Source organism: Ornithorhynchus anatinus, chromosome 5 (assembly GCF_004115215.2).
Source record: "Ornithorhynchus anatinus isolate Pmale09 chromosome 5, mOrnAna1.pri.v4, whole genome shotgun sequence".
NCBI lineage: Eukaryota > Metazoa > Chordata > Mammalia > Monotremata > Ornithorhynchidae > Ornithorhynchus > Ornithorhynchus anatinus.
This window is the reverse complement of record NC_041732.1, coordinates 99,463,485-99,478,207: the sequence shown is the minus strand read 5'-3', so window position 1 is coordinate 99,478,207 and position 14,723 is coordinate 99,463,485. Positions and strand designations below refer to the sequence as shown.

The 14,723-nt window shown below is 43.8% G+C and overlaps 1 protein-coding gene across 2 annotated transcripts in view; it reads right to left on the bottom strand.

Moving 5' to 3' along the window:
- The window catches only part of DLGAP1 (DLG associated protein 1), a 978,335-nt gene that overhangs the window by 580,155 nt on the left and 383,457 nt on the right, over positions 1 to 14,723 (bottom strand). The window lies entirely within an intron of this gene.

Sequence of the window (14,723 nt, the reverse complement as noted above, 5' to 3'; positions counted from 1 at the left end):
TGGAAACAGCAATATTAGCTAAGTGCTTACAGAGCTGTGGGCCTTTGGAAAAAATGTGGGAATTGGGAAAACGATGCAACGGAACATTGATTATTCGAACCACAGTTAAGTGAATGACCGAGATTATGAACTGAAACTTATTATCATTATAATATTTGCTAAGCCCTTATGTGTCAAGCACTCTTCTAAGCATCGGGGTAGACGCCAGTTAATCAGGCAGGACACAGTTCCTATCCCACACGGGACTCAAGGTCTAAGTAGGAAGGAGAATCAGTATTAAATCCCCATTTTACATTTGAGGAAACTGAGGTCCAACGAAGTTAATTGACTTTCCCAAGGTCATGAGTCAGGCAAATGTAGATACAGGATTAGAACCCAGGTCCTCTAACTTCCAGGCCTGTGCCTTTTCCAGTGGCCATGCTAGTTCCTACCAACAACCGAGGCGTTTTCTGGCCGAAGATGAACTAATAATAATAACTGTGGTATTTGTTAACCACTTACTGTATGACAAGGGTTGTACTAAGTGCTGGGGTAGATACAAGACAATCAGGTCCCACAACAATAACAATAATGCTATTTATTAAGCACTTACTATATGCCAGGCACTGTATTAAGTGCTGAGGCGGATACGAATTGGGTTGGACACAGTCCCTGTCCCACCTGGGATTCACAGTCTTAATCCCCCTTTTTCAGATGAGGTAACTGAGGCACCAAGAAGTCAAGTGACTTGCTCAAGGTCACATAGCAGAAAAGTGGCGGAGCTAGAATAAGAATCTATGACCTTCTGACTCCCAGTACTGTGTTCTATGCACTGCACCATGCTGCTTCTCTATTCTCAGGGAATCACAGTCCCCTTCTAGACTGTAAGCTCACTGTGGGCAAGGAACGTGTCTGTTATCTGTAAACTCTTTTTACAGTGCTCTGCACACAAGTGCTCAAGAAATGAAATTTAACAAGTAAATGAATGAGGGAGACACTGAAAACCCAATTTTGCAGGTGATGGCACTGAGACACAGAGAAGCACCTCAACTCTTAATACAGCACTGGGGATATAGTAAGAGGTTAACAGAGTTCAGTGACTTACCCAAGGTCACAAAGCAGGTACGTGGCAGAACCGGAATTAGAACCCAGGTTCTGACTCACAGGACTGTGCTCTATTCCAGTAGATCACTAAAAACTAGGGAGGGCGTAACCAATGTGCAGCATGCTTTACCGACTTCCCTGAAGCAGCTGAACAAATGTATTCATCCCTTGTTGCCCACAGAATCAGGGATCACTAAGTGTTGCAAGAGCTGATAATAATAATAATAATAATAATATTGCATCAGACTCCTTCTGACCTCCCAAGATCCCGTTTCACCCTACTTCAGTCCATACTCCACTCCGCTGTCTGGATTATCTTTCTACAGAAATGTTCTGGGCATGTGACCCCCCCTCCTCAAAAATCTCCAGTAGTTGCCCATCAACCTCCGTATCTAACAAAAACTCCTCACTATTGGCTTCAGAGCTCTCCATCAGCTTGTCCCTTCTTACCTCACCTCCTTCGTCCCCTTCTAAAGCCCATTCATTCAATAGTACTTATTGAGCGCTTACTATGTGCAGAGCACTGTACTAAGCGCTTGGAATGGACAAATCGGTAACAGATAGAGACAGTCCCTGCCCTTTGACGGGTTTACAGTCTAATCCCCCACACTCCGCTCCTCTGCTGCTAACTTTCTCACTCTGCTGCCATCTCGCTTGTACGCTGTGGATCCCTGGCCCGCGTCCTTGAGAAGCAGCGTGGCTCAGTGGAGAGAGCACGGGTTTAGGAGTCAGAGGTCATGGGTTCTAATCCCGGCTCCGCCACCCGTCAGCTGTGGGACTATGGGCAAGTCACTCAACTTCTCAGTGCCTCAGTTACCTCATCTGTAAAATGGGGATTAAGACTGTGAGCCTCACGTGGGACAACCTGATGACCCTGTATCGACGCCAGCGCTTAGAACAGTGCTCGGTACATAGTAAGCGCTTAACAAATACCAACATTATTATTATTACCGCTCGCCTGGAATGCCCTCCCTCCTCAAACCAGCCAAACGATCACTCTTCTCCCCACTTCAAAGCCCTACTGAAGGCGTACCTCCTCCAGGAGGCCTTCCCAGACTAGGTCCCCTTTTCTTCAGCTTCCCCTCCCCTCTGCATCACCTCGACTCGTTTCCTGTGTTCTACCCCCCAGCCCCCAGCTCCACAGCATTTGATGCCCATTTACTTGTTTTGATGTCTGTCTACCCCCCTTCTAGACTGTAAGTCCTGAGTAGGCAGGGATTGTCTCTATTGCTGAATTGTACTTTCCAGGTGCTTAGTACAGTGCTTTGCACACAGTAAGTGCTCAATGCGATTGACATTTGCTAAGCACTTACTATGTGTCTAGCACTGTTCTAAGCCCTGGGGAAGATACAAGTTAATCAGATCAGACACGGTCCCTGTCCCACGCAGGGCTCGTAATCTAAGTAGGAGAGAGAACAGATACTGAAGCTCCATTTTACAGAAGAGGTAACTGAGGCAACAGAGAAGTTCAGTGACTTGCGCTAAGTCACACAGCAGGTGTGTGGTGGAGCCAGAATTAGAACCCAGATCCTCTGATTTACAGATCTGCGCTCCTTCTACTAGGCCGTGGTTCTTCCTATATACCGACTGTCACCTTAGACCGTGTTCGGGAAGTCAGGAAGTCATGTAATCCTATCAATCAATTAATTGTAATTATTCAGTGCTATGTGCAGAGCATTTGGGAGAGTAAACTATAATAGAGGTGGTTGACACAATCCCTGACCACAACTGCAAACGATAATCGAAAAAGTGGATTCCCCATCACCAGAAGGAAGCATTTATTTTGCCCACTTGTACACCGCCTCCCTGGTAAGCCTTTTCCAGAACCATTTCACCAGATACCTCTGCCACTGTATTACTGAGTGCCGACTGTGTGCAAAGCACTGTACTAAGAGCTGGGAGAGTACAATAACGGACACATTCCCTGGCCAAAATGAGCCCTCGGTCCAGAGAGCTAATGCCCTCAGAACTCACCATTACCTCCTCTTCCTGGAAGCTTTCTTTCATGCTGCAATCTTCTTTCCTGTCTGGCTCACCACACAATTCTGAAAATACCATTTCCACCACAGAACCCTTCCTGGCTCCAAACAATGTGGAGGTTTTCTACAACTGCAGCTTACATAAACTTTTCCCTCCTCACGCTCTTCCACACCCAACTGCCCTTGCATTAATGCATCTTTTAGACCCTTCTCCATTCAGTCACGCTGGTACTTTTGTCTTGCGTCTCCACGGGGCAGGAACTTTCCCGAGAGGGAGCAGGAAATGAAGGGAAGCAGGACAGGGGGAGGGAGTGGGGAAAATATTTTTGGAAAGTTGAAGAAGTTATCAAAGGACCCTTTATAGAAAGTATACTATGCGTGGCAGAATTGCTTATGTGTATCAAGGGATTTAAAATATATATATACTTACAAAGCATTCCCCTCTTTTAGGTAACGCTTAGCATATTTCTACAGGGCATGAAAATCAGATGGTTATCCAAGTAGATGTTAATTAAATAAGAGAAGCAGCATGACTTAGTGGATGGAGCATGGGAGTCAGAGGAACCTGGGTTCTAATCCCAGCTCTGCCACTTGTCTACTGTGTGACCTTGGACAAGTTACTTTCCTTCTCTGTCCTCAGTTTCCCCAACTGTAAAATGGGGATGAAATACCTGTTCTCCCTCCTACTTAGAGTGTGAGCCCCGTACGGAACAAGGATGGTGTTCAACCTGGTTAGACCCCAGTGCTTAGAACAGTGATTGACACATAGTAAGTGCTTAACAAATACCAGAATTTATTATTATTACATAGCGTCATGGCAGGAGAGGGAGGGGAGATTAACTAAATCCTTAGGGGATCAGAACTCGGGTTCGATGGTGAGAAGTAGCTTTGGGGAGGGGATTTCTTTTGGCCGATGTCAATCAATCAGTGGTATTTACTGAACACTTACTGCATGCAGAACACGGTATTAAATACTTTGTAGAATACAATAAAACAGAGCTGGTAGACACATTCCCTGACTTCAACAAGCTTAAAGGCTACAGGTTATAGAACAAAGATCCATGAAGCAAGGAGGAACCAACAAAGAGTCAATTCAGCATGATATTTGGAATTCTAAATAATTTCTAAATGTCTATAGGTACATACAGAATTTGGTACACCCAGAAAGCTAGGTCACGTACTGGTCTGAAAAGATGAATTTTAGTTTACTTCTGAACACATGTTTAAAATTAGAATAATTCCTTTGTGCAAGACACTAGCAAAATTGTCAGCTGTATTACAGATTTTATGCTACTGGTTTTTTTTCCATTTCACATTATGCAAACACTAGTGTGCTAATTCCTGGAACAAGGCATGTCTCAATACCCATAATTGACAGACCCTGGGTCACTTAGCAATTGCTTTATGGTAACTGGCGCTAGTGTGGAAAAACACGTCAAAGCTAGAGACTAAAGAAGAGATGATGGACGGTATTATAATTCAGAATGCATCAAACAGTTCAACAATTACCAAACATTAATTCTACATTCAAATTCCCCGTGGAGGGTGACTTTTGATTGATTAAACACTTCTAATACCAATTAGGATGAAAAGCTATCTAGTGCACAAACATCAGAGCTCAGAAGGAAGCCACGTATATCAGCACACTGACCTAAGCTACTGTGTTCAGATCAATATATCGATCAATAGTATTTATTGAGAGCTTACTGTGTGGGGTCGTGCGATAGACCGCTATATTAAGTAGTTGGAAAAGACGTATTCCCCGCGACAAGAAGGTCGCAGTCTAGAAAGGAAGACAAACATTAAAATCCATTACAGATATGTGAACTCTAGACTGTAAGCTCGTTGGGGGCAGGGGACGTTTCTACCAACTCCGATACATTATACTGTCCCGAGTGCACAATAAGCTCTCCATAAATATGAATGATAGATTGATATATACATAAATGCCGAGGTTGGGCTAAATCAAAAGTACTTAAATGATGCAGATATAAGGGCATAGGTGACCCGGACGGGAGAAGAAGTTGGGGTAATGAGGGCTTAATCCAGGAAGGCCCCTTGGAGGAGATGAGGAGATGAGGATTTAGCACTCCCCTGAAGGTGGGAAGAGTGGTGGTCTGTCCTATATTCATCCATTCTATCATATTTATCAAGTGCTTACTGTGTGCAGAGCACTGTATTAAGTGCTTGGGAGAGTTCAATAACATAATATTGAGAAGCAGCGTGGCTCAGTGGAAAGAGCCCGCAGAGGTCATGGGGTCAGTGGCTAATCTATACCCTACCTATAAAATTATTGTTTGGCATCCTCCTAAAAACTCACCTCCTTCAAGGGCAGGGCTTGATTAATCCCACCTTCCTGGTCATGACCATTTTATCAGAAACATTAGCCCTTATGTGTATATCTTTTTTATTATTTACTTAATTCCCTTTTGTTTTTATCTTTTGAATTGGGCTGTTCACTTTGACCTATTGTAAATTTAGCGACTTATGTTCTCTTACCTCTCCGTCCATATTGCCAGCTCTCCGAGGAACTAATAATAACAAATGCGGTATTTGTTAAGTGCTTACTGTGTACTAAACACTGGCACAGATATAATACGATCAAAACTGTACACAATCCTTGTCCTGCATGGGACTTGGAGTCTAAGTGTAAGGGAGAACAGGTACTTAATCCCCATTCTACAGATGAGGAATCTATGGCATAGTTTACTTCAGTGACTTGTCCAAGATGACTCTGCAGGCAAATTGCAGATGTGAGATTAGAACCCAGGTCTTCTGACTTCTGGCCCTGTGCTCTTTCCCATAGGCCATTATTACAAGAGGATGACGAAGGTGATTATGAAGAAGTCCAGAGATTTATAGTTCAAAGGACCTGGCAGAGGGCTGAAGCCTGTAGTTTCTGGATCCATTACCCTTCACTTCAAATATACATCTCCCGCCCTGAATCTGTCTCCTTCTCTTCAGTCTCACATCTCCTCCTGCCTTCCCCCTCTATACTGTAAGCCTGCTGTGGGCAGAGATTGTCTCTCTTTATAGCTGTATTGTACTTTCCAAGTGTTTGATACAGTAATCTGCACACATAAGCGCTCAGTAAAAATGAATAAGAGACATCTCTACGTAGATGCCCTCCCGTCACTTCAAACCTAACACGTCCAAAACGGAGCTCCTCATCTTCCCACCCGAACCCTGTCCTCCCCTTGACTTTCCCATCATTGTAGTTGGCACTACCATCCTTCCTGTCTCACAAGCCCATAACCTTGATATTATCCTTGACTTCTCTCTGTCACTCAATCCACAGATTCAATCCATCACTAAACGCTGTCGGTCCCACTTTCACAACATCGCTAAAATCTGCCCTTTCCAAACTGCTAAAACATTAATACACTCACTCATCCTATCCCGCCTAGATTATTGCATCCGCCTCCTTGCTGACCTCCCAACCTCATTTCTCTCCCCACCCCGGTCCATATTTCACTCTGCTGCCCTCATCATTTTTATATAAAAATGTTCTGGACACGTCACCCAACTCCTCAAAAAACTCCAGTGGTTGCCCGTCCAACTCCACAACAGACAAAAGCCTCCTCTTCATCAGTTTTTCAGCACTCAATCACCATTCCCCCACCTACCTCACTTTGCATCTCTCCTTCTACAACACAGCCCGCACACTTCTCTCCTCATGTGCTAACCTCACTGGGCCTCCATCCGACCCCCAGATCAGGTTTTGTCTCTGGCCTGGAACGTCCTCCATCCTCAAATCTGACAGACAACCACTCTCCCCGACTTCAAAGCCTTACTAAGGGCACATCTCCTCCAAGAGGCCTTCCCAGACTAGGCCCCACTTTTCCTCATCTCTCACCCCCCTTTGAGTCACCTTGACTTGCTCCCTTTGCTCTTCCCCCTCCCAGCCACTCAGCACTTATGTCCATACCTGTAATTTCATTTATTTTATCAATATCTGTCTAGACTGTAAACTCGTTATGGGCAGAGAATGTGACAGTTTGTTGTATTGTACTCTCCCATACACTTAGTACAGTGTTCAGCACACAGTAAGCGTTTAATAAATACTATAGAAAGACTGAACCTCACCTGGACCAACATGGTTCCATCGTGACCAGTGTCCCTGCTCTCTGACCCCCATCAGCCCAAGGTGAACGACGGAGGCACAATCGATAATTCCTTTTTGCTTGTTGACAAGAACGATTGACTTGAAATGACTGACTACAGTTTGCAGCTCACTTTGAAACCCCAGCCAAAAATACTGTTGATAAATTGCTGGTGTTCACAGCAGTTTCTTTAAAAGATGCTGACTTTCCTTCCCTTAACGCTAAGCTCCATCAGCAGCAGCATCGTCCTCACATTTCCTTCTGAACTTCACTGAAAACACTGACCTTACTCTGGAGATTTTCTGGGCCTGATGCGGCTCCTCAGAATCTCTTTCCTTGAACTTGTCTGGTCTCTGGATTTAAAGTAGTAGAAGGAGGCATCTTCTACATACTGTAAATGGTTTTCTTCCACCAATGACTTTCTAAGTTTTCTGACAGCTTTGTGCTACTTTCTTTTTTAACCACCCCACCCTTACTATCCCCTCTCAAGCTCGCACCTGGAGAGTTTCCAGTACTCTACCAGTCTCGACTACAGGAGGGAGAGTCAAACAGAGGCATACCCATTCCATTCCCAGTGTGGGTAGTGGCTAGCAAGTGGCAGGCCAAGTGCTACTAGTAAAAAGTCCCCTGTGTCAGGCAGCAGTGGCATGGGAGAGAGTCGAGGGTGGAGACTCAAGTTTACCCGGCGTGAGGAAACAATGGTAAATGGCTTGCATATTTTTACCAAGAAAACCCTGTGGATCCACTACCAGAACAATTGCAGATGGAGGTGGAGCGTTCTGGAGGAAATGCGTCCATGGAGTCGCTGTGGGTCGGAGGCGACTCGACAGCGTAAGACAAGACCCTCTACCATAACGCCAAATGACTAGGAGAGAGTAAATCCTCAAATGGTTTCTACCTCAATTTTTTATTATTATTCTTAATGGTAATAATAATAATAATAATATTTGCTAAGTGCTTACCATGTGCCCGGCATTGTACTAAGCACTGAGGTAGATATAGAGTATGAAGAATGGACACAGTCCTTGCTCCCCAGGGAGCTCACAGTCTAAGTAGGAGGGATACCATGTATTTAATCCCTATTTTATAGATAAGGAAACTGAGGCAGAGAGAAGCAGCAGGGCTTAGTGGATAGTGCACAGGCCTGGGAATCAAAAGGAGCTGGGTTCTAATTCCAGTTCCTTCACTTGTCTGCTGTCGGGCCTTAGACAAGTCACTTAACTTCTCTGTGCCTCAGTTACCTCGTCTGTAAACTGGGGATTAATACTATGACTCCCACGTGGAATATGGACCGTGTCCAAACAGATGAACTTTGTCTTCTCCAATGCTTAGTGCAGAGCCTGGCAAACAGAAAGTGCTTAATAGAGAAAGAGAGAGAGAGAGAGAGAAAGAAATTAAGCTATTTGATAATAATGGTGGCATTTGTTAAGCGCTTACTATGTGCAAAGAACCGTTCTAAGCACTGGGGGGATACAAGGTGATCAGGTTGTCCCACGTGGGACTCACAGTTTTAATCCCCATTTTACAGATGAGGTAACCGAGGCCCAGAGAAGTTAAGTGACTTGCCCAAAGTCACCCAGCTGGGATGCGGCGGAGCCGGGATTCGAACTCATGACCTCTGACTCCCAAGCCCGGGCTCTTTCCACTGAGCCACGCTGCTTTGATCAAGGTAACACAGCAGGTAAGTGCCCTAGCCATGATTAGAGAGCAGGTTCTCTGACTCCCAGAAACATGTTCTTTCCACTAGGCCAGGTCTCTTCACTCTTTGAATCCTTCATCTTGTCTGAACATATAAAGTGAACTTGGACTCAGTGTTTACTAAGATAGGTTCAATCCATTACTCTCCAAAGACCCGACTGCATTAACACCAGAGGTGCTCTCTGGTCTCTTTCCTTTCAGAAGTAGCTTACATCTCCTTCCAACTTCCGCAAAGCCAAGCAAACATCACATAACCGATGTCAGGAGTAATCTGTCTCAAACACAAACTGCCGCATTTCCTTGTTGGACTTGATGGTCCGTGCAAAATATCCGCTTGACAACAAAGGGAACTGCAACCACCTCATCAGTATAATTTTCATTTGGATGGTGATGTATGGATCTGGAACATGACAAATAAAGCTTCCACAATCTATGATTAGATTTTAGTTGCCCTGCAGATGTCTGGTATAATCAAGGTCCTCAAATAGCTTGAGTACAGGAGGAAGTGCAGCAAAAAGCCCTATGCTCCTAAATTATTTCTGGCACGATTGAAATACACGACTCGCTCATTTCGCAATATCCATCACAAAATGGACTCACTAACGCTGTCTAAAGGATTTACTTACTATAGAATTTTATATTAGATCTTCAGACACACAAACACATAGAGATTATGGACTGGGAAAGAATGATATAATTGCTTCTCTTTTACGTAGCTGAAATGGACATTTATTCCTGGTACCGATTTAGTGATTAAGTCTCAGAAAACTTCTTTAGGGTAATGCTTCAGGTCAGAGCCACGAAGAGGAGGTCCAACTTGCCCGGGAGCATGTCTGCAGATTCCATTACACTGTACTCTCCCAAGGATTTAGTCCAGTGCTCTGCTTACAGAAAGCACGCAATACATACCACTGATTGACCGATCGGGTGGCTTCCTAGTCCAACTTTTTTAACCACACTTGCATGGAAGAAAGCGCTCCCTTCTCTCAGCAATGACCTCTCCCCGTCCCCTCCTACAATTCCAAGAGATCATTCACAAGCAGGAAATGGCTGGTGAAAGTTGATTAACTTGTGCAGATTATTTACTGAGGTTGACTGACAGGGAAATTCTCAATCAACTCCCTGAATGCTTAAAGCGTACAGTGCTCTGCACACAGTTAAAGCACTTGATAAATACGACCGACTGATTGATTGGAGCCCGACTGAGTCTCTAGGGCCTTTCAGCCACTAAACCTGGCTTGTCTCCTGCCTCTCCAAATCAGGGATGAATGATCAGTCGAATCATCCTTAAAGGGAAAACATTTATTGGAGTGCAGAGCGGATAATATTGGACTCTATGGAATCAGACAAAAAGAGTGAAAGGAAACTGTTTCTTAATGCTGAGTTTTCATCTCGAAGAAACTTTACATTGGCATCTTCCCAAACTGACACCGAATAAGATCATAGGCAGGAAGTGGAACGCGATTTGCAATTTTTTTTCAGCTTTGACCTTGTCCAACACCCTTTTGATGAATAGAACGTTACTCTGTCATTACCATCAACGCCGGAGGAAGTTACTTGGCTGACTGAGAAAATTTGCTAATGCACCCCATGAATCTTAGCATATTTCAAGACTATATTACTGTCATTCACTCTCCCAAATTGGAATCATCTCCCGCCTCACCTCGGAAGCAATCAGTTAATGGTATTTACTGAGCACTTACTATGTGCAGAGCACTGTACTGAGCACTTGGGAGAGCTCTGCCACTTGTCAGCTGTGTGACTGTGGGCAAGTCACTTCACTTCTCTGTGCCTCAGTTACCTTATCTGTAAAAATGGGGATCAACTGTGAGCCTCACGTGGGGCAACCTGATTACCCTGTATCTACCCCAGTGCTTACAACAGTGCTCTGCACATAGTAAGCACTTAAATACTAACGTTATTATTATTACTATAATGCAGCAGAATTAGTGGACACATCCTCTTCCCATAATGAGCTTACAATCTGGGGGGCGGGGGCAGACATTAATATGAATAAATGATTTATAATATGTAATTTAACAATATGCACATCAGTGTTGTGGGATTGGGGAGAATACCAAGTGTCCAAAAGTCACAGATCCAGGTGCAAATTTCTCAAGAGGTAAATCCGGGCTCCACCCTCCCAGGTGCCAACATTATGTTTCTTAATAGGTCTAGCAGGCTCCCCTCTGGTCTCTGGGGTCTTTTAAAGGTGGATAAACCTTCTGAGTCCTCTCAGGATCTCGGTCCTGGAGAGTTTCCAGACTCGGCTATGGGAGGGAGAGTCAAGCAACGGTATATCCATCCCATCTGTAGCTCGGACAGTGGCTAGCGAGTGGCAGGCCATCTGCTACAAGTCAAAACTCACCTTTGCTGGGCAGCAGCAGCGTAGGAGAAAGTCGAGGGCAGACTCAAGTTTACTGCGCGGAAGGAGGCAACGGGAAACCACTTCTGGATTTTTACTGAGAAAACTCTATGGATCCACTACAAGAACGACCGCAGATGGAGGTGGGGGGTCCTGGGGATGATGTGTCCATGGAGTCGCTGTGGGTCAGAAACAACTCCACAGCATAAGACAAACCTTCTGACCTTCATCCCATAATATCACTCTCTGGAAGGATTAGCTATCCCCTCAGCAGGTGTATGTTTGGTGTATATAAATACACAAGCAGACTCACACACATACATCTTTCCTCCTATAACACTTGTGTTCACCTATGGTAAATTAGGGAACATTCTTCCAACAGCTTGTGTCATAGTAAAACAAATGCAATATTAGAAGAAACAGTTGAGTGTACAGAGGCACCATGGGTTCAAGATGTGAACACTAGCAGAAAGAGTTTTTCTTAAATTAGGATACTTCAATAAATGAAATAATAATAATAAGGGCCTTTGTTAAATGTTTACTACATTCAAAGAACTGAGATAGATTCAGGATTATCAGATAGGACACAGTCCTTGTCCCACAGGGACTCACAGTCTAGAGGGAGGAAGAACAGATATTTACATCCCCATTTTACAGATGAGGAAACAGGCACAGAAAAATGAATGTGATCTGCCAAAGGTCACACCATAGGCAAGTGGTAGAACTGGGATTGAAACCCAGATCTTCTAACTGCCAGTCTTGTGCTCTGTAATAATGATGGTATTTGTTAAGCGCTTACTATGTGTCAAGCACTTTTCTAGGTGCTGGGGTAGATACAAGGTAATCAGGTTGTCCCACGTGGGGCTCACAATCTCAATCCCCATTTTACAGATGAAGTAACTGAGGCACAGAGAAATGAAGTGACTAGCCCAAAATCACACAACAGATAAGTGGAGGAGTCAAATTAGAACCCATGACCTCTGACTCCTAAGCTCAGGCTCTTTCCACTAAGCCACGCTGCTTCTTTATCTGATAGACAATGTTGCTTCTCTTCTTACAGAATGTAGTTCCTGTGTTATCAGACAACATATATGCATATATATATATGCACATATATATTTATATAGATATATATGGATAGATATACACACATGTAAGGATTTATCCTGTAAGGATGTAGAAATTATCAATATTCTGCATCCTATTTCAGGAATCCTTAATGGAAGTTGAACAGTAGATGCAACCTATCTTAAATATTATCTATGACAAGCTATACCTTTCCCAACAGAAACTTAATGAATGGAAATTGAAAGTACTGGTTTAAAAAAAAAATTGAAGAACACTTTTCCTAAGTTATGTATTGAGTCGAGGTTGCCAGATAAATTAATGAGTAGAGAGTGAACTGACAGAAGAAGCAGATATCTTGGCAACTGGGATAAACGGACCATATTAATCAAGGGGATGAGAGAAAAGATGCGTAAAGAACACGTGGCTGCATTTATTCATGAAAAAAAAAACCGAAGGAAGGAATAACCCCAAAATATAAATAAACCCTCCAATTATAATGGTATTTGTTAAGCACTTATTATGGGTCAACCTCAATTCTAAGGGCTGGGGTAGATACAAGTTCATCAGGTTGGATCCAGTCCCTGTACCACACATAGTCTAAGTAGAAGAGAGGACAGGAATTGAATCCTTATTTCACAGATGAGGTAATTGAGCACAGAGAAGCTAAGTGACTTGCCCAAAGTCACACAGCAGGTAGGTGACAGAGCTGGGATTGGAACCCAGGCCCTCTTACTCCCAGGCTCTTTATTGGGAGGGCCCTTCACTTCATAGTTACCAAACCAAACTCCAGCTTCAGAGTGGAAACAGCCCAGGACTGAGAGTCAGGCTCCGGTTTGAATTCCAGTTCTGCCACTGACCTAATATGTGATCTTGGCCAAGTCATTTTACCTCTCTGGACCTCAGTCTCCTCATCTGTAAATTGGAGATAAAAATAGATTGAGAGTTTCATGAGGGATAAGAACTGAGTCTGATCTCATAACCTTGACTCTACCCCAGTGGTTATCACATAAGAAGTGCTTGATAAATGACATTATAATTAATTTGTAGTAATAATAATAGTTTTTGTTATGTGCTTACTATGTGCCAAGCACTGTACTAGGTGCTAGGGTGGATACAAGCAAATTGGGTAGCACTTAGTCCCGGGTCCCACATGGGGTTCGCGGTCTTAATCTCCATTTGACAGAGGAGGGAATTGAGGCGCAGAGAAGCCAAGTGACTTTCCCAAGATCACATGGCAGACAAGCGGTGGAGCCGGGATTAGAACCCATGACCTTCTGACTTCCAAGCCCATGCTCCATCCACTACCCCATGCTGCTTCTAAGCACATATCCTTCCCTCATTAATTTCTGTTCTTGCCAGGTTATATCCCCTCAACTACTGCCTCAGTATTTCTGTGCCAACTTCACAGTTATTTATCCACAATTGCCTCTAGCCCGTGTTGGCATGTATTGATTTATGTAAGCTATTATTTAAGCACTAACTTACATATTTATAGACTTTCCTTCTTCCTTCTACCCATCAGTTATTTTCATGCCCTTAACCCCTGGTTGACTGGAAGTTCCTTGAGGGCAGGGTTCATGACTATTCATTCCATTTACTCTATTCATTCCACTGTAGGTGTTCAATTGATCAATCAATCATATTTCTTGAGAGCTCACTGTTTGCAGAGCACTGCAATAAGCCACTGGGAGAGTACAACATAACAATATAATGCACACATTTTCTGCACACAGTGAGCTTGCAGTCTAGAAGGGGAGACAGACAATATAAATAAATTACAGACATGTATATAAATGCTATGGGGCTGGTGGGGAGGTTAGGGGAGAATAAAGGGAGCAAATCAGGGTGATGTCGAAGGGAGTGGGAGAAAAGGAAAGGAGGGCTTTGAAAGGGAAAGCCTCTTGGAAGAGAAATGCCTTCAATAAAGCTTTGAAGGTGGGAAGAATAATTGTCTACAACTGCTAATTGCTTAATAAAAACTACTGATCGTCTTATTGTTGATCCATACGGCTAAGGGCTGAAAAACTGAAAACAGTGTTTGTCCACTCTAGGGTTGAGTTGGTAGGAGTTGCATTGCTGACATCTGCTTATATGTTTAGTATATACGAACCCCAGGTAGAAGTTGCAGGGGAAGTGTAAAGAGAGCTTTCATTGTTGGTGCTCTTGCTGTTTTTGAATTCTGATCATCGTCTCCCGCCTTTTTGTGGAAGTGGTTTTTTTCCAACTCTGCCTCAGAGACCATATCATTCATTCGATAGTATTTATTGAGCGCTTACTATTTATTGAGCACTTACTATGTGCAGAACACTGTACTAAGCACTTGGAATGTACAAATCGGTAACAGATACAGTCCCTGCCCTTTGACGGGCTTACGGTCTAATCGGGGGAGATGGACAGACCAAACCAACTCCACTTCGTAGGTCAAGT